Here is a 21,461-nt window from a genome sequence, read left to right as displayed (position 1 = left end):
AGAGCTGAGCCAGTCAGTCTTATCCCCTATGGAGCAGGACCCTATGCATGATTACTTGGAAGTCCCATTAGAGTTGAAGGGAGTTTGGGATGGGGGAGGAATTTGACCCAGTTCTCATTTTAAAGCAAACCTATTTAATTACCGTAGCACTTTCCAAAACAATATATGAACCCAAAACACAGAACCGTCTTTTGAAGTTTGTAAACTGCCAAATTTTGCAATGCAGTTTCACAGACAAGTAATGTGTACTAAATGTCCACATTTTAAGGGTACGTGTGCATAAAAATGCACATATTAGTGAACGCAAGATGAAAAAAATGCATTGTATTAGGAGAAATGACCTTGTAAAAAAGAATAGGTATAAAACTCTGGTGAATTTTCATGCGGACATAAAAAATAATGATTCACAAACTGATGTAGAAACAGGTAGGACTAAACCGAGAGAAAGTGAAATTGACAGATTTGCTGGTCCTTGGAGCTAGGGCCTGCGCTTTGCATGCAGATGGTCCCAGCTATTTCTGGCGTCAAAACACGTAATGCTGCCAAAATCTGTATTTCCTGGCTCCAGAATGCAAACCTCAGTAGGCTCATAATGCTTTCCTCAGTATGGGGTGAGAGTCGTGACTCTGGTGTCCTTCTCCAGACAGGATGCCTTCCATTCATGCCTGCCCCTGCTTAAATTTCTTGCTGCTCCATAGGCAGTGGAAAGATGGAGGAAGGGAAGCCTATGTCCCCTCCGCTCCCCCTCTGAGAAATAGAATTTATCCACTCACATGCATTGGTAGCATCACATTTCCCAGTGCTCCTGGAGCCTGACATGCAGCTGAAGCAGCAAGCTGGGGATGGGGCTGTAATAATAATAATAATAATAATAATAATAATAATAATAATAATAATGTTTAGGGAAGCTTTTAATGTTTGATGCATTACTGTATTTTAATATTGTGTTGGAAGCCGCCCAGAGTGGCTTGGGAGGCCCAGCCAGATGGGTGGGGTATAAATGATAAATTATAAATAATAATAATAGTAGTAGTAGTAGTAGTAGTACCCTGCCCATCTGGCTGTAAAGAAAAAAAGAGGTGGACTGGGAGTCAATTAGATCAGGAGAGCAGGAAGAGCGCTTAAGACTTCCCGGTGTAGGATTGGAAGAAGGGGTTGGACCATATTGCGCTTCTTACGACATCATTGGGGGGAAAGACATAACTTTTTTGTAATCCAGATTGGAAATAACTGTAAACTATTTTCCAGGTTTGGAGAACCAGTTCTGGTTCTTCCTGAGCCTTCCGTCACAGTGGGGGCATCCTTCCAGTCACTAATTTTAGATCTCAAGTAGAAAAGCTGGTCTGACTTGGTGGAAGGCAGGCATGCTTAATCCATTTGCAAGGAGAGACTTGAAAAAAGCCAATGCTGAATGCCAAGAATTCATGCCCAGATCCTATCAGCCTCACCCATCCTCCTCCATTTCCTTCTGCTCTTGCTTCTCCTGGCTCTGAAGAATCCTGTCTTCATACCAAAGCTTCATCTCAAGCAGGCATAGGGTCTGCCAGTTGTTTAGAAAAGGACTTCCTGGGGAAATTGAAATACTATAGGCAATGCAACTTACACAGGGGTTATGTGACTTACATTCTGGGGGTTCGTGAGAAAATAAAATTGTGCAAAGTCAGGAAGACTCCTGGAACTGCCCCTGTGTTGACTATCCCTACTTCCCCAGGTTCTGGGAAGGTTGCACAAGACCCTTGGAAGTCTGTGGGAAGCTCTCATGACATCTTGCAGGAGCCTACCACAGCCTTCAAGAGGTCTTGCATGACCTCCCCAGACCGCTGTAAGCAAGGCTCATTCCATGGCAGGAAAATCCAGTGCCAAAAGAGCTTTGTAAACCCTCTTGCCTTGCTTACTGGGCTCTGGGAAGGTTGCAAGAGATCTCTGACTGTCCCTTCCCTTCCCTTCATTTATTTATTTCCCCACCATTCACGCAAAGCTGCAATCGCATATGTAAAAAGGTAAAGGAACCATTAGGTCCAGTCGTGGCTGACTCTGGGGTTGTGGCGCTCATCTTGCTTTATTGGCTGAGGGAGCTGGCGTACAGCTTCTGGATCATGTGGCCAGAATGACTAAGCCACTGCTGGCGAACCAGAACAGTGCACAGAAATGCTGTTTACCTTCCCGCCGGAGCAGTACCTATTTATCTACTTGCACTTTGACGTGCTTTCGAACTGCTAGGTTGGCAGGAGCAGGGACCGAGCAATGGGAGCTCACCCCGTCACGGGGATTTGAATCGCCGACCTTCTGATTGGCAAGTCCTAGGCTCTGTGGTTTAATCCACAGCGCCACCCACTTCCATATGTAGATCATGCGTAAGTTGTGGATATACTGTACATATTTAAACTACTGAATCAAACTGCTTCCCTTGCCCCGAGATAGGCTTGGCAACAGGGGTTCTGCTTGAGGCTACTGTGGGGCTGCTGGGTCTGTAATGGGACTCGGATGAGGTGTCTGAAAACCAGAGAGCTGTTGTTGCCAGCTTCTGCATAGAAGATACTGGAAGAGATGGACCAAGAGTTTGACCCAGTGAAAAACGAAAAGAGCATCAATTTGACTAGAAGATGGCCACATACAAGGATGGTAATTGGGGTGGAGGGGAAGGCGTTTCATGGAAAAAATAATAATGACCTCCTGTGAATCATGCCCTCCCACTTTGGAGACTGTTAAGAGGGTCCTGCAACACGATATGAAAATATTCACCTGTCCGTAGTAATGACGAGATGCATGACCATCTCTGATTTGCCTTCATGATGTCACCCTCCAACAGGTAGCCAGAACTGTTTGTGACATCATCATCCCTCTGGCTATGTGATTTCTGATTGGTTAGGTCTGGCATCCCCAAACTCGGCCCTCCAGCTTTTTGGGAACTACAATTCCCATTATCCCTGACCACTGGTCCTGTTAGCTAGGGATGATGGGAGTTGTAATCCCAAAACAACTGGAGGGCTGAGTTTGGGGATACCTGGGTCAGGACATGTAGCCAGAAATAAGAAGAAAGCCCCTTTGAATACAAAATGCATTGAAGTGGTGTAAGCAAATGTTTGGCTTTGCTTTGGGACCCACTTGATACATTTTATTGTAGGAAGGGGGAACCTTTTTCAACCTGAGAGCCTCATTCCCTTCTGGGCAGTCTTCCAGGGCTCACGTATCCATGGTGGGTGGAGCCAGAGACTAGGTGGGGCAATGAATACGAAAGTTACTCTTGTACAGCAGGCTAGCATATTACACTCAAACAGCCCCCTCTGTCCTCCAGGCAGACAAGCAAGAGGCATGATCAGAGTTCAAGGACACATCCCAGCCACGCAAAAATATGTGGGGGCAAGGTCAGTGAAGGATGTGGCCTGGGGAGCATCCCAGGGGCCAGATAGACAGGTTTGGAGGGCCACATTCAGGGTCTAAGATTCCCCACCCATGTTTTACTGAATGATGGCCATTGCATTAGGGGTTGATACCAAGTTAGAAGTTTGATTTCCATGTTGCATATTGAAAATGCTGCAATTTGGGGGATGCATTTTGGCCATTCTTTGAGATTCAGAATTAGCTGCATCATATTTCAGTTTGAAACAGCCTAAGATCCTGCAGGAAAGTGAAACGAGCTATTATTGCATGTCAACAACACTCCAGAGGTGCTATATGAATGCTTAAAGATGATGATGTTTTAGGAAGGCCTTTGAGATTCATATGGGAATTCAAACTGGCCAGACTGTTGTCATCTCTCTGTTACGTAGATAAAATATTATGGCCACACATTGGCCAGGATCCCAAGGCCTGTGTGACTAGTTCTGTGTGCTCAAGTGAGGAGGACGAGGGTGGGCTTGTGCTTCTAGCGCAACAGAACCTCATGGCTCAGGGTAGAGGGGCTTTCAAAAGTGAGAGGAACTTCCAAAGCAATTTGTAATGATGTGGGGGGAGATCTGCTGTGTGAAGATGTGTGTGTGCTACCAACAGCTCTTTGCGCCTATAAATGTGTGCCAGGCAACAATTTTGAATCATATGTATATATAGACATCTCTTGATCTACAGTAGAGGAGGCTGGTCCATTAGGGCAAATGGGGCAGTGCCCCACCATCATGGTCTGGCTGGACGCAGAGGAATGGTGAGAGGCACCAGCTGGAGAACCCCCAAGGGAAGAAGGCTGAGAGTCTGGGGATTGGTGGTGGGATAACGATGGGTGATCAGAGGGACGAGACTGGAAGGAGTTGGTGTCAGAAGCTGAAAAGGTAACAGGATTTAGTGAGCAGGGAGAGTTTGTGGCAGAGAGAAGTCCAGAATCAGAAGTGGAAGCAGGAGAGGAGGGACACCAAGAGCCAGACTCAGGCTGGTGAAGATGCCAGAGTGTATTCTTCTCCTGCTGCAACCAGCTCCCTTCTCGCTGGTCTCCCAGGACCAGGAGAGGCATGACACAGGAGGAGCAAAGGCAGGCACCTGGCGTACTCTCAGATTGCTTGGGAAAGACCCGGAGAGGAGGAGACAGGCAGCTGTGGGCAGGTGAGCATCTTTAGTCCCCACAACTGCCTTATAGGTGCAAGACCTATAGAAGAATAGTTGCTGTGCTCATTAGGCCTGGCAGTACTGAGAGATCTTCTTTCTTCTAATAAAGAGTTAAGTTCACTTCCTCTGTGTGATTTATTGCTGGCTTGCTCCAGACACCCACCCACCCTAGCCTGCCCACAGTCAGCAGTCAGCTCCACCTGTGTGCTGGTCCCAAGGGTTAACTGTGAGGCGAGGTCCGAGTCCAGTCCAAGGTCGAGGGTGCAGTATGGAGGCAGTCCATCAAAGCTGAAGCTGGGTGCAAGGCAGGGAGTTGGGTGAGGTCAGGAGTTCTGGCAGGAAAGCAGGACAGGGTGCAGGCAGGAACTAGCAACCAACAATGTTGCTCCCACAACTTGGGACTGGGGCTGGCTGGCTTTTATCTGCCCTGAGGCATAGGGCAGCCCCGGTCCTAAGGTGACTCACCTGGAGGCGAGCACTCCTCCTGCGGAAACTTAGTTCCCTCCACCTCTCTGCCCTGAGCCTCTGCAGCTCAGGAGAGGCTGGAGGGTTACCGGACCCAGAGGCAACCTCAGCTTCCTCTGACGGGGCTGAGAGTGGAGCACCTGCAGGCAATGGGTCCTCCATCATCTCAGGAGCCAGAGCAGACTCAGCTGGTGCCTGCACCTGAGGATCCAGCACAGGTGAGGACCCTTCAGGCTCAAGCCCCAGCCCCGGCTCAGCTGGTTCTGGAGGCAGGGAATCCTGTGCAGGCTGGGATCCCTCAGGTTCAGCATCTGAGTCTGAATCCCAGGCCATCACAACCTTCCTACCTTCTCACATCCATCTAATCCAGAAGGTGGGGTTGCCTGCCAGCTTCCTCCTCCTCTTTAGCCTCAAAGTTTCCCCTTGTACAACCCAGTAGGGCAGAGGAGAGCCAGAGAAAGAAGGGCATTTGCTCTCCTACAGTTGCTACCCACACACAATGGGATGTAGGGGTGGGGGTGGGGAATCAGTTCAGCCTGCTTTTAAATGTGATTCTACCTAATTTGTACTAATCCAGAATGCGGCAGCTAGACTGGTGACTGGGGGCGGCCACCGAGACCACATTACACCGGTCTTGAAAAATCTACATTGGCTCCCAGTACGTTTCCGAGCACAATTCAAAGTGCTGGTGTTGACCTTTAAAGCCCTAAACGGCCTCAGCCCAGTATACCTGAAGGAGCATCTCCACCCCCATCGTTATGCCCGGACGCTGAGGTCCAGCACTGAGGGCCTTCTGGCAGTTCCCTCACTGCGAGAAGCCAAGTTACAGGGAACCAGGCAGAGGGCCTTCTCGGTAGTGGTGCCTGCCCTGTGGAACGCCCTTCCAGCAGATGTCAAAGTGATAAACAACTACCTGACATTCAGAAGACATCTTAAGGCAGCCCTGTTCAGGGAAGTTTTTAATGTGTGATATTTTAGTGTATTTTTGGTTTCTATGGAAGCCGCCCAGAGTGGCTGGGGAACAAATAATAAATTATTATTATTATTATTATTATTATTATTATTATTATTATTATTCCCAAACAATGTATGGACCAAATTGCAATTATTTTTCAAAATTCAACTTTTTCTCTCCAAATTTTGCAGTTCAAATCCTGGCTCACTCTAAATCTTGACGTTTGGGTTGGGTCACAACTTGGTCTTCGTTCTCTGCCTGTAAAATGGGGTGAAATTGTGAAAAGGGATGAAATGAGGTTCAGAGGAGGCTGTGCTGTAATTTTTGAGAAGGAATGACCAACGTTACTCAGATCTATGCTGCCTTTCAAAATCCCTTGTGTCTGAAAGGTGTGCAAAGTGGGCAACTTTGTGTGTTTTTACCAAGCTTGAGAAAGGACCTGTTTGCCATCTGAATAAATTCAGTGCGCAATTTCTTGCTTTTTCAAAAATGGGTTTTCAGACAGCCATAATGTTTTTGGTCTCTCACAAAGAAGCACATTCATGGAGGGTGAATGGAAACAATATTTTGCTTGTTCTTGGCATTGGCCTGTCTGGAAGGTTTGCAAAGCCAGAGAGAGAGAGAGAGAGAGAGAGAGAGAGAGAGAGAGAGAGAGAGAGAGAATGAATTGTTGATAGCTAAAAACATCAATGTTTTCACTAAACAGAAAACTATTACAACTGCTGACAAATTGTGACACTTCCACCTTATCAGTTTTGTGCTCTGTCATGTCATGTAGTAACAATGGTTTGCAGAGAGAACTTCTGCCTAAGTAGCAAAATGACTGCGCAATGGAGCGATTCATTTCCATGTATTCTTATTACATTTCTATCCTATGTTTCCTTCCATGGGTTGTACATGATTCTCCCCATTCCCTCTTTTACCTTCACAACAACTGTGCAAAGTAGGTCAGGCAGAGAGATGGCGAGTGGTCCCAGGGCAACACAGCGAGCTGCATGGCTGAGTGGGGAATTTGAACACTGGACTCCAGGCATGGATATAGCTGGAGGGGGGCACCTGCCCCCCTAGATAAAGTAAAACAATAGAAATACTTAATTAACTGACCAATCACGTCAGTTGTGCCTCCCCTAACAAAAATCCTGCCTACACCCAGGTCCTAGTCTGTCAGGGAGACTGCTACATAACTGCTACACAACACTGGCAATAATGATGACTGGACTTGGTAATGGTGACTTTTCAGAGGACAGCATTTGCTACAGTTCTTTGGTCATGGGTTCATGGTCAGGGTTGGTTCGAGACATTGTGCTGCCTGAGGCAGAAGAGCCAAAAGGATTGTCCCCAATGCACTTAGTGGGATACTTCTTTCAGTGGCAAAACATTTTGTGCAAGCCGAATGTTTCTTTCCATGAGCAGAACATTGTTGCACAAGCAAACTCATAAGCAGGTTACAGGTAACTATGCTGCAGAACAGATTGTGCACTGTGTGTTTTCATTAGCTCTGGATTCCTCTGTAGGGCAAAGTCAAAACTCACCTGTTCACAAGAGCAATAGCCCTTGCACTAGTAGACATAGAAAGCCTTAAATGGCTCAAGGCTGCAATAACGCAAGGATTGCCCCTCTCCATATGAACCTGCCCAAACACTGAGATCATCCTTTGAGGGTCTTCTTTGTGTGACTCCCCCATGAGAGGTCTGGAGGGTGGCAACATGAGAAGAGGCTTTTTCTGCAGTGGCTCCCCATCTGTGGAATGCTCTCACCAGAGAGGTTCGGCTGACGCCTTGATTATACAGTGGTACCTCGGGTTAAGAACTTAATTCATTCAGGAGGTCCGTTCTTAACATGAAACTGTTCTTAACCTGAGATACCACTTTAGCTAATAGGGCCTCTTGCTGCCGCTGCACGATTTCTGTTCTCATCCTGAAGCAAAGTTCTTAACTCGAGGTACTATTTCTGGGTTAGCGGAGTTTGTAACCTGAAGTGTCTGTAACCCAAGGTACCACTGTACACCTTTAGGCACCAGGCAAAATGTTCCTCTTTGGCTATTTGACATCCAGTTCCCTTTTAAATGTGTGCGGAGGGGGGTGTTATTGGTTTGTTGTTGTATTGTATTATGGTTATTGGTTTGTATTATGTATTTTGTGGTTTTTATATTGTAATTTTATGTTGTGAACCACCCTGCAGATGAAGGATATATACAAATTTTAATAATACTAATAATAATGATGATGATGATGATGATGATGATGTTGGATAATTCCCACTGTCTCCTTCACCACATGTGAAGGTATTTAGTACTCCAGTCTGGCCAAGTTATTTTGGAATCTGGGGCAGAAAGTCCCACAAGTTTTTCTCCCTTGGAATACAAATACAGTAGCAATACATTAAATAACTAACAAGTTACTGTCCTTTTATGAAACCCAAAATTCTCTGCCTAACGGTAGGACTGGCTCTGCCCATGATTGTGGGAGAGTTGGGGGAAAATAAGAACCCTGTTCCTACATATCTCTTACAGCCAGGGTTACACAGAGGCAGGGCAGAGGAAAGGACTGCCTCAATAGGTCCAGTTTGGCCCAGGTGGACGCTGTATGGGTTAATCCAGGACCACCATTCCAATAGATTTCTATGAAGCAATCTGACAGCACAGAACAGCACAGACTGCCATCAACAAAACTGCAGTACAGTGGTACCTCGGGTTACATACGCTTCAGGTTACAGACTCCACTAACCCAGAAATAGTGCTTCAGGTTAAGAACTTTGCTTCAGGATGAGAATAGAAATCGTGCTCCGGAGGCACGGCAGCAGCAGGAAGCCCCATTAGCTAAAGTGGTGCTTCAGGTTAAGAACAGTTTCAGGTTAAGTACAGACCTCTGGAACGAATTAAGTACTTAACCCGAGGTACCACTGTATAGTAAATTCAGCAGACACTAGGCCCTTGATCACGTTCAAAAACCTTCTCCTGACAGCAGAGGGACACGGCAAAGGGATGTTATCCATAATATACAAAATACTGTTCCAAAATCCCACAAACCCCCTTGGTGCAATCAAAAAACAATGGGAACATGACATATGCTATGAAATAAACCCCACTCAATGGATTAGAATGTGGTCTAAACCTCCCTTTAAACCCATCTCAGCCAAAAGAAGGGAACTCACTCTGAAACTCACCTACATGTGGTACTTAACACCACAGAAATTGGTGCTGATATACCCAGGAACCTCACCAAAATGTTGGAAAGGCTGCACCTCCACAAGCACATACCTTCACATGTGGTGGGAATGCCCCCAAATCCAACCCTTCTGGACAGTAGTTCTACAAGAGATATGCAAAATAACTAAACAGGTATTAGAACTCACCCCAGAACTGGCCCTACTGAACATCTTCCAAGATCGCTCACATTATACAGAGCTTATAACCCCCCCCCCACTCTCAGCAGCCAAAAGCCTCATAGCCAAACACTGGAGAGACCTGTCAGGAGTGAATATGGACCAGTGGTACCAAATTGTATGGGAGACAGCCTTACTAGAAAAGCTAACCAATAAACTGGAACTGACATGGGGACAAATAGAAGAGGACACCTTCACCCCAGTATGGCTCCCCTTTATCACATACACAGCCCAACAAGACAACAGCAAGAACCCACCAGCAGTATACAAATCAATCTGGCTTACCTGAACCAACATGACCCACCCTCCCAAATGCAAACAAACCCCACTGCAGCCAGCCACAGACAACCAACCACACCCTGCCCCCTAAGAACTCTCACTACCAAGGAAATGTAAAAAATTAATAGAAAGAGAACCTACCCAGTTGACGCTGTCACAAAACCCCACATGTACACTGTGCAAAAGTATATAAGCCTCTCCACCCCACCCCTCCTCTCCCCCCTCTTCTTCCCTAACCTTAAACTGTACTCAACACTAATGCCTCACAACAAATGTAACTCATTTGTAAGAAAGACTGTACAACCTGAAAAAAGAGACAAGACGTGAACTTTTGTAAACCAAGAAAATCTTTAATAAAAAAATTATCAGAGAAAAAACAAAACAAGCTTCTCTCCACCTGCCCTGGATACATCGCTAGTGTCTCTGTTTCTGGGTTCTGTCTTTTTGTCACACTCTGCTGTGACCAAGATATGGAGCCCAGGGTGATGTTGTGCAGATGAAGCAAACTCCCTTTTTGATAGATCCCACTGGATTCTATAGGGCAAAATTAAGAAAATTAAGACCTTCTAGTAGGGACATAACCCACAATAAACCAGGGATGGTATTCAATTCACTTTTACACAGAGTAGACCCACTAATTCTGAGTAAAAGTGTGTCACCAAGGGCAGCTCTCACCGCCCCTGCCCTGCTGCCATCATTGTGGTACCACTTGGAACACACTTCTGCCTTCTCCCATAAGAGATGAGTGCCATTCACTTCTATGGAAAACAGGAAAATGCTGAGCTGGGGGGACCCAGGTGGGATGGGGTAAACACTGGCTTCAAGGGGTTGTGCACCAGAAGGGGTGGGGAGAGGAAAACACCCAGGATCCCTGCAATATGCCAGCCTTTTCTCTGCCCCCACTCATCAGAATGACAAGCATTTCACCAGTTAATAACAAGCATCTGGAGACAGAAAAAGTTGCATAAGTCATTTCCCATGTTTTGCTGGTTAGTGATTGATATTTGGGGCACTCACAGGGGCAGGAATGGGTGCAAAAGGACCAAGTGGCTGAGGGCCGAGAGGAGGAAAGTAGCTCTGCCCTCCTGGTTCCCCTTTCTTGCCCATGTTGTTGTTGTTGTTTAGTCATTTAGTCGTGTGACCCCATGGACCAGAGAACGCCAGGCACTCCTGTCTTCCGCTGCCTCCCGCAGTTTGGTCAAACTCATGTTCGTAGCTTCGAGAACACTATCCAACCATCTCGTCCTCTGTCGTCCCCTTCTCCTTGTGCCCTCCATCTTTCCCAACATCAGGGTCTTTTCCAGGGAGTCTTCTCTTCTCATGAGGTGGCCAAAGTATTGGAGCCTCAGCTTCACGATCTGTCCTTCCAGTGAGCACTCAGGGCTGATTTCCTTCAGAATGAATAGGTTTGATCTTCTTGCAGTCCATGGGACTCTCAAGAGTCTCCCCCAGCGCCATAATTCAAAAGCATCAATTCTTCGGCGATCAGCCTTCTTTATGGTCCAGCTCTCACTTCCATACATTGCTACTGGGAAAACCATGGCTTTAACTATATGGACCTTTGTTGGCAAGGTGATGTCTCTGCTTTTTAAGATGCTGTCTAGGTTTGTCGATGCTTTTCTCCCAAGAAGCAGGCATCTTTTAATAGATAGCCCCTTTCTTCCCACAAGTCTTTGCCAGCTCGGGCTTTGCACTGTGGGGGGAGGGCATAGGCATAGCTAGGAAAATCGATGAAAATACTTAACTAAAAGTAGAGATTGCAAAAAGATTTTGACAGATTTTTCTGGGCACTTGGGGGTCAAAAGAAAGTAACTGAAAACAACTGTCGTTGAAACATTTCATTCTGAATCTGCTTGTGTTCCTGGACCCATAAATGCAAGCCAGGCATCTGCCCTGGGCACATGACACACTCAGTGGGCACCACAAGCAATCGTGCTGAGACAATGTTGCCTGAAATCACCCCAATGAATGGCTGTAGCAAAGAGCCATGAGAGAAAAGCCAACTCATTGTGCAGCGCGAAGCTCAAGGTTGCTTGCGTCAGCTGCAGATACAAAGCAACGTCACAAATCAGGAACCGACCAGCTCTTCATCACATAAGATGTGGACTGAGCCAAAGACACCTAGCAGCCTGCGGTACAATTTGGATCCACGTATCTTAGCGTCAATTGGTTTGCTCCATCAAGATCATTTTAAAGCCGTCCTGGGGCCTGAATGTGGCCCTTCAGGCCTTTGTGTCTGGTCCCCAGAACCTTCTTCATGCCTCCCTCCCAGGGCCACACCTCTCACTGGCCCTGTAGTTTTTTTCCTGGCTGGAATGTGCCCCTGAACTCTGGATAGCTCAGTTGGTCAGAGCATGGCGCTGATAATGCCACGGTTGAAGGTTCGATCCCCGTGTGGGACAGCTGCATATTCCTGCATTGCAGGGAGTTTGACTAGAATGATCCTCAGGGTCCTTTCCAACTCTATGATTCCATGAGCTCAATATTGTTCTGATTGTGCCTCTTAGCCAGTGGCGAAGCGGCCTGCTCCAGCACCGTGGGCAGAGCGCAGGCAGGGGCGTGGCTGGCGTGCATCCCGGGGGGCATGGCACACATCCTGGGGGCATGGCACACTGCCTGCAGGGGCGTGGTACCTAGTGCGCTGGGGAGTTCACACGGCGTGTGTCGGGGGGGGTAGCCGCAATGGTACCCCCTCCCTGGTGGTGCCAGGGGTGGTGCACTCTCCCCGCCCCCCCATTCCTCTGCCAGTGCTCTTAGCTTGACTAAATGAGAGCTAGGAAGGAGTGTGTAGGAGTGTGTGTGTGTGTGTGTGTGTGTGTGTGTGAGAGAGAGAGAGAGAGAGAGAGAGAGAGAGAGAGAGAGAGAGAGAGAATAGAAACTAACCTATTATGCAAAGGCAAAATTTACATTCACTGTCCCACCCACTTTTGCTTCTGGCTCCACCCACCACTGGCCCTTCTCTCTCTCTCTCTCTCTCTCTCTCTCTCTCTCTCTCTCTCACACACACACACACACACACACACACACACACTGTTTTCCTCCCACTTCAGGATGGAGGTAGTCAAACTGAGACTGGGTAGGCATCTGCTGTGGCAGATCCTTCTTGGTGGCATCTGTGTGTGTTACTTGGAGTAAGTCACAGTCCATCTGGATGAAGGAGAAGATTGTAAAGCCTTCTTTCCTCCAGACCAATACAAGACTCTTCAGGGGGCCAGGGAAAGTCCTGTGCAATTTGCAAAGCTCCTTCTTCTGCCAACACAGCTGGTTCAATAAATGGTAAAACTTAAGGCTGCCTGACATGATTCTCATTCTTAGATCCACATCCACACTCCCTCCCTTAAGCCAAACATGTTGCTAAACTCCTGGCTTACAGTGCTTCAAGGAAAACTCCATGGGCTTGAGAGAGAGAGAAATACGCCTTATGCTCACTTACTTGGGAGTAAGCGCCACTGAACTCAGAGGGACTTCTGAGTAGACATGTATGTATAGGATTGTGCAGTCAATCAGCAGCATAGATTAAAACATGTATTTTAGTTAATACAAAAACTTATTTAAAAAATATAATATGTGCCAACCTTTTAAAACTTGAATGAACCGTTTTCACACAGCTTTAAAATAAACCAGCAGCTTTTTTTTCATCCTCCTAGGACAATCTTCACCTTGTTATTTTAAATCATCATCAACTGCAATGAGTTTTTTTTTAAAAAAATACTTAAAAGGTATCACTTGGAGTTAAAGAAAAGAGCAACGTTATTTATCCTGGAAAATTCAACAGGCTGAAGCTGTTAAAAAGAAAACAGCTAAAAAAAAAAAAGGCAAGAAAGCAAAATAGGCACAGGGGATCGGCTTTTACACTGCAAAAGTCTCCTGCTTTTCCAGACACCAGAATCCAAGTAACCAAATCCCCCTTCAGTTAATTCACTAACTCTGCTGACCTTCTAAAGGTTCCATTATTTCTGTGACTTATAGAAAAATGCACCTCTAAGAAAACAGACTTCAGCTCCTCTGCACATTTTGCAACCCAGACTGCCTCGCCACTTCTCTCCCCCCCCCCGCCGCCTGCCCCCTTTCTCAGTAGGGGAGGGGGATGCTAGGGGAGGGCGTGGGGGGAAGCCTTAAATCTTTCCTTCAAATCTCCAAATATATGAAGTCTGAGGAACAAATTCAAAGCAGGCACGGACGCCTGAAGAGAAGTTAGAGGGAGAAATATTCCGTTTCATTCAAGCGCATCAAGGGTCTAGCTGGAGTCTTGTTTGGCTAAGGTCAGACGAGACTGGGCTCTCCAATAAAAATAAATCTCAAATTAATTATGGCCTCAAGCGAGGGGCCAGACGTTTGGAGCTGGTGTGCTGCAGTCTGGTTTTTGGGAATTCGTTTTTTCTTCTTCTTCCTCCTCCTCTTCCTCCTCCCTCCTCCCGCAACCACTTTAAGTTTACAATATTGGAGCGAAATGGGGAAGAGAAAGCGAGGTCTCTTTTACATGTGGCCTTCCAGACGTGTATGGTGGACTCTTGGATCCCTTCAGCCTCAGCCAACATGACCCTCGGCCAGAGATTATGAGAGTCAAGCAACTTCTGGAAGGACACGGACTCCCCATTCCTGGACTGGGGGGGGGCGTGTACCCAAAGAGAAATCCCTTATCTATTCAGAAAGAAAGAAAGAAAGAAAGAAAGAAAGAAAGAAAGAAAGAAAGAAAGAAAGAGCTTGAGATAACAAAACCTAAACAACAGCTCCAGCATGGAGTAAGAAAACTAATGATGTCAGTGCTTCTGAGCATGTGCAAAATTCCTACTTTGTTGGGACCACTGCTTGGCTGAGATATGTGTGCTGCTTTGGGAGGGGGGGATTTTTTGTCCTTGTTGATCTAAAAACCTATGGAGGTTGCTACTCCCCTCCCCGTCACCATGGGAGCCAACTCCTAGGGGCAACTCCAGCCTCCCCCCATACAATACTTGAGGTGGCTACTCCCCACAAAGTTGATGGGCATTGCCATTGACATGGTGTGAGTGTGCCACACCTTGTGTTTGATTCATAGCTGTCAACGTTTCCCTTTTTTAAAGGGAAATCCCCTTATTCCGAATAGGATTCCTCGCAAAAAAAGGAAAATGTTGACAGCTATGGTTTGATTATGTGGAGTGGGGCTTACCTGCCCTCCATATTTTATTCAAGTTGGCCCCCCCAAAGGAATATTATGCCTGTTATCCTAGGCATACATCAATGTGCCCAAGGGCTCATTTTCATTGCCATACCTGTATTTCCATATTGAGCAGGGTGTGTGGGTGTGGATTTCCCCTGCTGAATATCTGCCTGTTTCATAGCCGTTAAGGAAGAGTTAACAAACAAACAAACAAAAAAACAAACAAAAAAACAAACAAACAAACAAACAAACAAACGATTACTCTGTCTAGTTGTGCTGAAGACTGCAGTTCAAACCTTGCCAACTTCAGCTGAAAGCAAGTCCCCAGTCTTTCTAGATGAAGTCCTTAGCTTATGTCACTGCCGTGTGTGTGTGTGTGCGTGCGCGCGCGCAAGGTGTGGAATCCTGCCTATGTGAAAGATAATGAGAGGCTTTCCCTCAATCTGTGAATGAGCCAGGATCTCCCTCTGCTGCTGTCTGTTTGCAGATCCAAGCAGATCTGGCAACCTTGCATCCAGATCCTTCGCTCATCCGGGGGTCGGCTGAAATGTCTAACTGACGTTCACTGCCCCCACCCCCCCATAATGGTTTTAGGGGGACTGGATTGTGCAAGCAATGAATGTAATATATAACTTCTCTCCAAACTGCTTTGATTTCAGCACTGTTGACAGCTACATTGTAAGCTCCTTGGGGGCGAGGACTTCTCTCTCCGGCTTCTGAAACTGTAAAGCCTCCGGTCCGTTCACAGTGCTCTATAATAATGCATGCGAAAGAGGATTCGCTAGGCTTCATCTTAAGCCAGATCGGATCGGTAAAGGGAGACTTCCCGGAAGAGTGGAGCCCAAAGCAAGTCTCATTCGGATCCACGGGGATTTCTGCCTTACATGCATAGAATTTCAGCCTGGGGAATCAGTAGTTTATACGTGGAGCAGCGGTATAGATGCACAAAATGTTACTGCAAAAACGATAATTCTGTTGTATGGCCAGCATTTTGCATAGTTACTTGGGAGCAGATTTCTGCTGCAGTCAATGGAACTTAGTTCCAAAGAATTCGGATCCTGTGCATTTTTGCCAAGATGTTTTACGGAGTTCCAAGTAAGAAGGCATAGGATTGCAGCAGGGTGTGTGTGCGTCCATGTTCCCAGTGTGTGTGTGATATGGACATAGACACCAGCGAGGTATCAAGGGGTATTTTTCTTGCATAGGTGTCTAGCATAGGGTTCGAGCCTAAGCACAGAGTTCATTGTGGATGCAAGAGACAATTCCTGCATCGCAAGGGGGCTGGACTAGATGCCCTTTGGGGTGCCTTCCAACTCTACAATTATATGATTCAGTGATGCGGTCTAAGCATTTCTCACCGAATCCGTAGCATAATCGCGTTCTTGTGCAATCCACGGTTGCTTTAAACGATAAATGGCGTAAGGGGTGGTGGATTCCACTATCCTGATTTAATTGATTGATTGATTGATTGATTGATTGAACGACGGTGCTAAATACTGCCCTCCAGTGATCCCATCTTTTCTGGAGCTCCTCTACAGCCGGATCCTATGCAAAGTGAGCCACGCCCAGTCTGGGTTTGAGAGCCTTCCGGAGACACGCTGGGGGACTCAGCGCCGGATTGAAAGGGAGAGCCCTTGAGGAAAGAGGCTCCCAGCATTCCTAGGCATGCTTACTCGAAAGTAAGTCTCATCGAAATCGATGGCATTTACTTCTAAGTCAGCAAAACGAGTAGGATGGTTTTGCGCTCATTTGAACTGATTTGCAAAGTTTGTTGAACACCTTATTTTAAAATTTCATTGTGATATGCTGCTCTACCCCCCCCCAAAAGTAATATCTTAAAAAAGAGAGAGGAAAACTATCCTGACATTTTAAAAAAAAATGTTTCCAAATATCCCTTGGCATCCCTATTAAGTCGTAAACTTTCAAGGCGGACTCTTGAATAGAGACAAAACAGAAACAAAAGGTCGAATTCAGAGTTTGCAAAAATTGTTTTCCAGTTGCATGAAGAACGCAAGGCAGCCCGGGTTCATCGGACGCATCAAGAAAGGCTTGGAAATAGTACCTTGTCCATTTACCTCCCTAGCTATTATCCCCGTTTACTTGTCAAAGCGTTGCTGAATGTTCCCGCGGCTGATAAGCGGGAAATGTTAGGGTGATTCGTATCTTTCGCCGGTCTTCAGCCAGACCTCTGGGGCCTGCGAGAAGGATGTGGCCTGAAAGTACGTTTCGTTGAAGTCCACGGGACTTACTTCGGAGTAGACGTGTCTAGCCTGGCTGTGACTGACTGTGCGCAGTGGCCTGTCAGCTAGCTCAGGATCTTGCTGAGTCCTCTCTGAGGGGATCCAGCGCCGGCTCGGCGGTTTAGATCCCATTGATGTCAATGGGGTTTCAGCAGCCTAACTCTGAGGCTGCGCTTAGCGCCTGATCTTCCTGCAGGTGAGGGAGACTTGCCGAAGGAAGCGGGCAGAAAGAAGGAATTGCTGGAAGTGATCAACTCGAGGGAAAGCCGGGATTGGGGGGAGCTATCGGCCAATCCCGTCTCTTTGTTGGCTTGATCACTATATGCAGCGATGTATATACATGTGTGTGTGTGTGTGTGTGTGTGTGTGTATAGATAGATAGATAGATAGATAGAGGAGGTGAGAATCTCGTGCGTTCCAACTTTCCCCATCCTTTTACTTGTCAAAGGCACCCCAATTCTTTTCTTGTTGCCTTTGGGGGGGCGATAACAGGCGGCCTGATCCCTTCTGACGCTCCTCTTGTCCACACCCGCGTTTTATTAGAACTTAACTCCGAAAGGAAATTGGTTCAGATCTCGGCTTCCAGTATAAAAGGCGGAGGAGCCCAGATCGCTGGAAGACGAGCTCTTTCGGAGCGCTTTCTAGCCCCCTCTTTGCCTCGGATCATTTCCACAAACTTTCTCTGTTTCAGATCTTGACATTCACGGCCAGGTTTTAATAGCAGGCGACCTCAGGTCACCTGAAGGTCAGTATATTCGCTTCTCAGGGCGCACAAAAACACCAGACAGCGACCGGGATGGCTTGCTCTTCTCAGTCGACATGAAAGGTAAAGGTAAAGGTACCCCTGCCCGTACGGGCCAGTCTTGACAGACTCTGGGGTTGTGCGCCCATCTCACTCAAGAGGCCAGGGGCCAGCGCTGTCCGGAGACACTTCCGGGTCACGTGGCCAGCGTGACATCGCTGCACTGGCGAGCCAGAGCCGCACACGGAAACGCCGTTTACCTTCCCGCTGGTAAGCGGTCCCTATTTATCTACTTGCACCCGGAGGTGCTTTCGAACTGCTAGGTTGGCAGGCGCTGGGACCGAGCAGCGGGAGCGCACCCCGCCGCAGGGATTCGAAGCCCCGACCTTTCCATCGGCAAGTCCTAGGCGCTGAGGCTTTAACCCACAGCGCCACCTGCGTCGACATGGACACTGCTTAATAATAATAATAATAGTAGTAGTAGTAGTAGTAATACCACGCCCATCTGACTGGGTTCCCCTAGCCACTCTGTGCGTCTTCCAACATACAGTGGTACCTCGGGTTAAGTACTTAATTCGTTCCGGAGGTCCGTTCTTAACCTGAAACTGTTCTTAACCTGAAGCACCACTTTAGCTAATGGGGCCTCCTGCTGCTGCCGTGCCCGGAGCACGATTTCTGTTCTCATCCTGAAGCAAAGTTCCTAACCTGAAGCACTATTTCTGGGTTAGCGGAGTCGGTAACCTGAAGAGTATGTAACCTGAAGCGTATGTGACCTGAGGTACCACTGTATATAAAATCTCTTGTTGTTCTTCCCGATGCCATTTAGAATTGGACTGCGCTGCTGTGCACATCTACTCGAAAGTAAACTCCCCCGGATCCAATGGTTCTGAGCAAGAACGCATTGGTTCGGGTTGCAAACATTAAGAAAGCGACATCTGGGTCAGAGGAGGATGGGGGGGGGTCTTCCCTTTTCCTCCCTTCTCCCCCACTGGAGTTTGCTGGAGTTTGCCATGTCGTGGTGAAGCGGAGGGAGGGAAGTTGTTGGTTAGTAGAGACAAGCAGCCGGCCAGCCAAGGGTTAAGCCTGGTGCCTCTGCGCGGCCTGCCAGCCAGCCCCCGTGGCCCCGGGCGGAGGGGACCTGACCCCGCTAGCAGCATCCAGATGTGGGCTGCTCTCCGGGGACACCGCGGCAGAGCCGCGCTCGGATTGTAAAAAGGAGACAAGGCGGCGGGGCGGGGGGAGGCGGTGGTCCTGTCCTCAGCCTTAGCCCCCCACCCCACCAGAGACTGGCTGGCTGGCAAGGCGGGAGCCCCCGACTGGGTGGGGTGAGTAGATGGGGGCTGATTTTTGGAGAAGGGGAGACAGAGGGAGGGGACAGAGAGGCTTCTCCGCCGCCGAGGAAGTCAAACATCCAACTATCCGGGCGCCGCGCCTCCGCGTGCGCGGCATCCTAAACAAACCTCCCCTTCTGGACGGGAGGGGCAAAAGGGACTTGGGCTTCTGCTTGAGACAGACACACACACACACTGGCTGGACTAACAAAACCGGAAGAGGGGGGAGGAGGAAAGGCTGGACCTTGCATGAGGTAACCATCTTTTGTGGAGGGGGGGCTGTAGAGAGAGAGAGATGTTGACAGTGAACTGCTGGGTGGGGGGCTGAGGCTGCGTGTGGGGAAAACTCCTTTTCCAATTTCTGCTCCGTTTCCTTGGAAGACAACCCCACTCCCGCGCGCGTCTTTCCATTCTTCTCTGTTGCACAAGAACGGTGGAAGCGTTGGATGCTGGGGCTACTTTGGGAGGGAGAAAGATTTGTTTGAACAGTGCATGGCTTTGAGTGTTTGGAGAGTTTGTCCAGATCATTCTCATATATATATATATATGAATCTCCAACCGTCGCCGCTCGTTAGATGGAAACGCTCCGCCAGACCCTGAAATCCCAGATCCTGCAGGGAATATCCTAGAAAGATTTCAGAAACAAATCGGGCTTTCGTCCGGGTTTGTCTGGGTTCTGCTAGCCGGTCGCGCGATCCTGTGTACAGTGGTACCTCGGGTTAAGTACTTAATTCGTTCCGAAGGTCCGTTCTTAACCTGAAACTGTTCTTAACCTGAAGCACCACTTTAGCTAATGGGGCCTCCTGCCGCCGCCGCGCCGCTGGAGCACGATTTCTGTTCTCATCCTGAAGCAAAGTTCTTAACCTGAAGCACTATTTCTGGGTTAGCAGAGTCTGTAACCTGAAGCGTATGTAACCTGAAGCATATGTAACCTGAAGTATCACTGTACTTTTACTTGAAAGTAGGTCCCATTGAGTAGAATCATAGAATTGTAGCGTTGGAAGGGACTCCAAGGGTCATCTAGTCCGGTAAGGCGGGACTTCCGTGGGGCTGAGCTCCTTTGGGGATTTACTTCCAAGTAAACCTGCCTATTCACAGGTTTGGGCTTCGAGAAAAGAGGCAGAGCGGATCGGACTTCTTTTCAATCCTTTTTTTGACATTGGGTCCACTCACCGTCCGCCCTGAGTCTCGGACCTATTTCCATCATCAAAACCGGCTAGGGACGTCTCCTATGTCCCTTGCACCTAGTCCTAAGCGGGGGGAGTTTGTTTCCTAATAGAAAAACATACTCGAAATTAAGCGTCTCCTTATATATAGATACACTCCATCAATTGTTTGGCGCGCATGTGAATCTGTCCTAAAACTGTCCCAGACCCCCAAACGCAGTAAATTTGGCACCGTCCCTCTCACTTGAAATGAGCAAATGTCTCTCCACACTTTGGAGAACTCAGGAACCCTTTACTTCCGAGTAGGCATCATTGGGATGCCGCTGCATCTCAGCTGTCCTGCAACGCAAAAACGTTAAAATGCCGATTGGCTGCAGTGCTGACCAGGATATCACCTGAACAGGTTGCTCAAGAAGGTCAGTTTGTGGCTCCAGGTACCATTCCGTAGTACAAATGCTGTATTATTGAGAAGAAGGTGCAGAAAATAAAGAACAGGGGTCCCCAGAAAGGCTGCAGTCCTAGCTCCGCTTACTTGGGAGTAAACCCTATTTCATTTAATAGGATTTACCTTTGAGTAGACATGGTTAGGGTCGCGTTGCAAAGCTGCAATCCTCCGGTCGGTCTGCAATCCAAAACAAATTTACAAAGGAGTAAATCGCACTGAAGCCCGTGGGACTTGCTTACAGGGAAGCAAGCACGCTTAGGATCACCCTGTTAACTAGGAGGAAGCTCCATTGAATTCCGTGGTCTTTGAGTAGTCATGAATAGGATGCCACTCTTGGCTTATTAAATTCGGTGGCAAACAATGCTTTATCTTATTTCGAAAATCAAGAAATCTTGTGGCTTTCGGTTACGCGAAGCCAGCGAAAAGGTTCAGGCTCTCACTATACACACATACACGTATACACGTGTCCACCCACGGCTGCCTCGCGCCTTACCTTAGTTGCCCTTTTCCTGGCAATAAATGGGAGTTTTGAGTTCCCTGTTAGGAACGGGGGAGGGGAAAAGCCAAACAAAGGAAAAATCCTCCAGAAACCGTTCCATGAAACGCCTGTTGAATATTGACAACCATGTGGTTTTGTCATCTATCCAAAAGAGCACACTGACACATTTAACCGTAAGAAATCAAATCAAATTTGGTAGGCTGGGGTGAACGAGAGCCTTCCCCCATCCCCGATGTAATTAACCTCCGGACGGGAAAACGCCTTGTGAATGATTTATTTATTTTA

At 47.7% G+C, this 21,461-nt stretch overlaps 1 protein-coding gene across 4 annotated transcripts in view; it reads left to right on the top strand.

The window, feature by feature from the left end:
• The window catches only part of FLI1 (Fli-1 proto-oncogene, ETS transcription factor), a 119,511-nt gene that overhangs the window by 6,629 nt on the left and 91,421 nt on the right, over positions 1 to 21,461 (top strand). Inside the window, exon 1 of one of the 4 annotated variants that reach the window (XM_083714684.1) lies at positions 19,252 to 19,320. The exons of the other annotated variants lie outside the window; for them this stretch is intronic. The gene's annotated coding sequence lies outside the window, so the exon portion shown is untranslated. Of the gene's footprint in view, positions 1 to 19,251; positions 19,321 to 21,461 lie in introns of those variants that run through there. 4 annotated transcript variants of the gene reach the window in all.

This window comes from Podarcis gaigeae (genome assembly GCF_964106915.1).
Source record: "Podarcis gaigeae genome assembly, chromosome: 15".
NCBI classification, from domain to species: Eukaryota; Metazoa; Chordata; class Lepidosauria; order Squamata; family Lacertidae; genus Podarcis; species Podarcis gaigeae.
The sequence above is the reverse complement of the archived record's forward strand: the minus strand, read 5'-3'. Positions and strand labels throughout refer to the sequence as shown.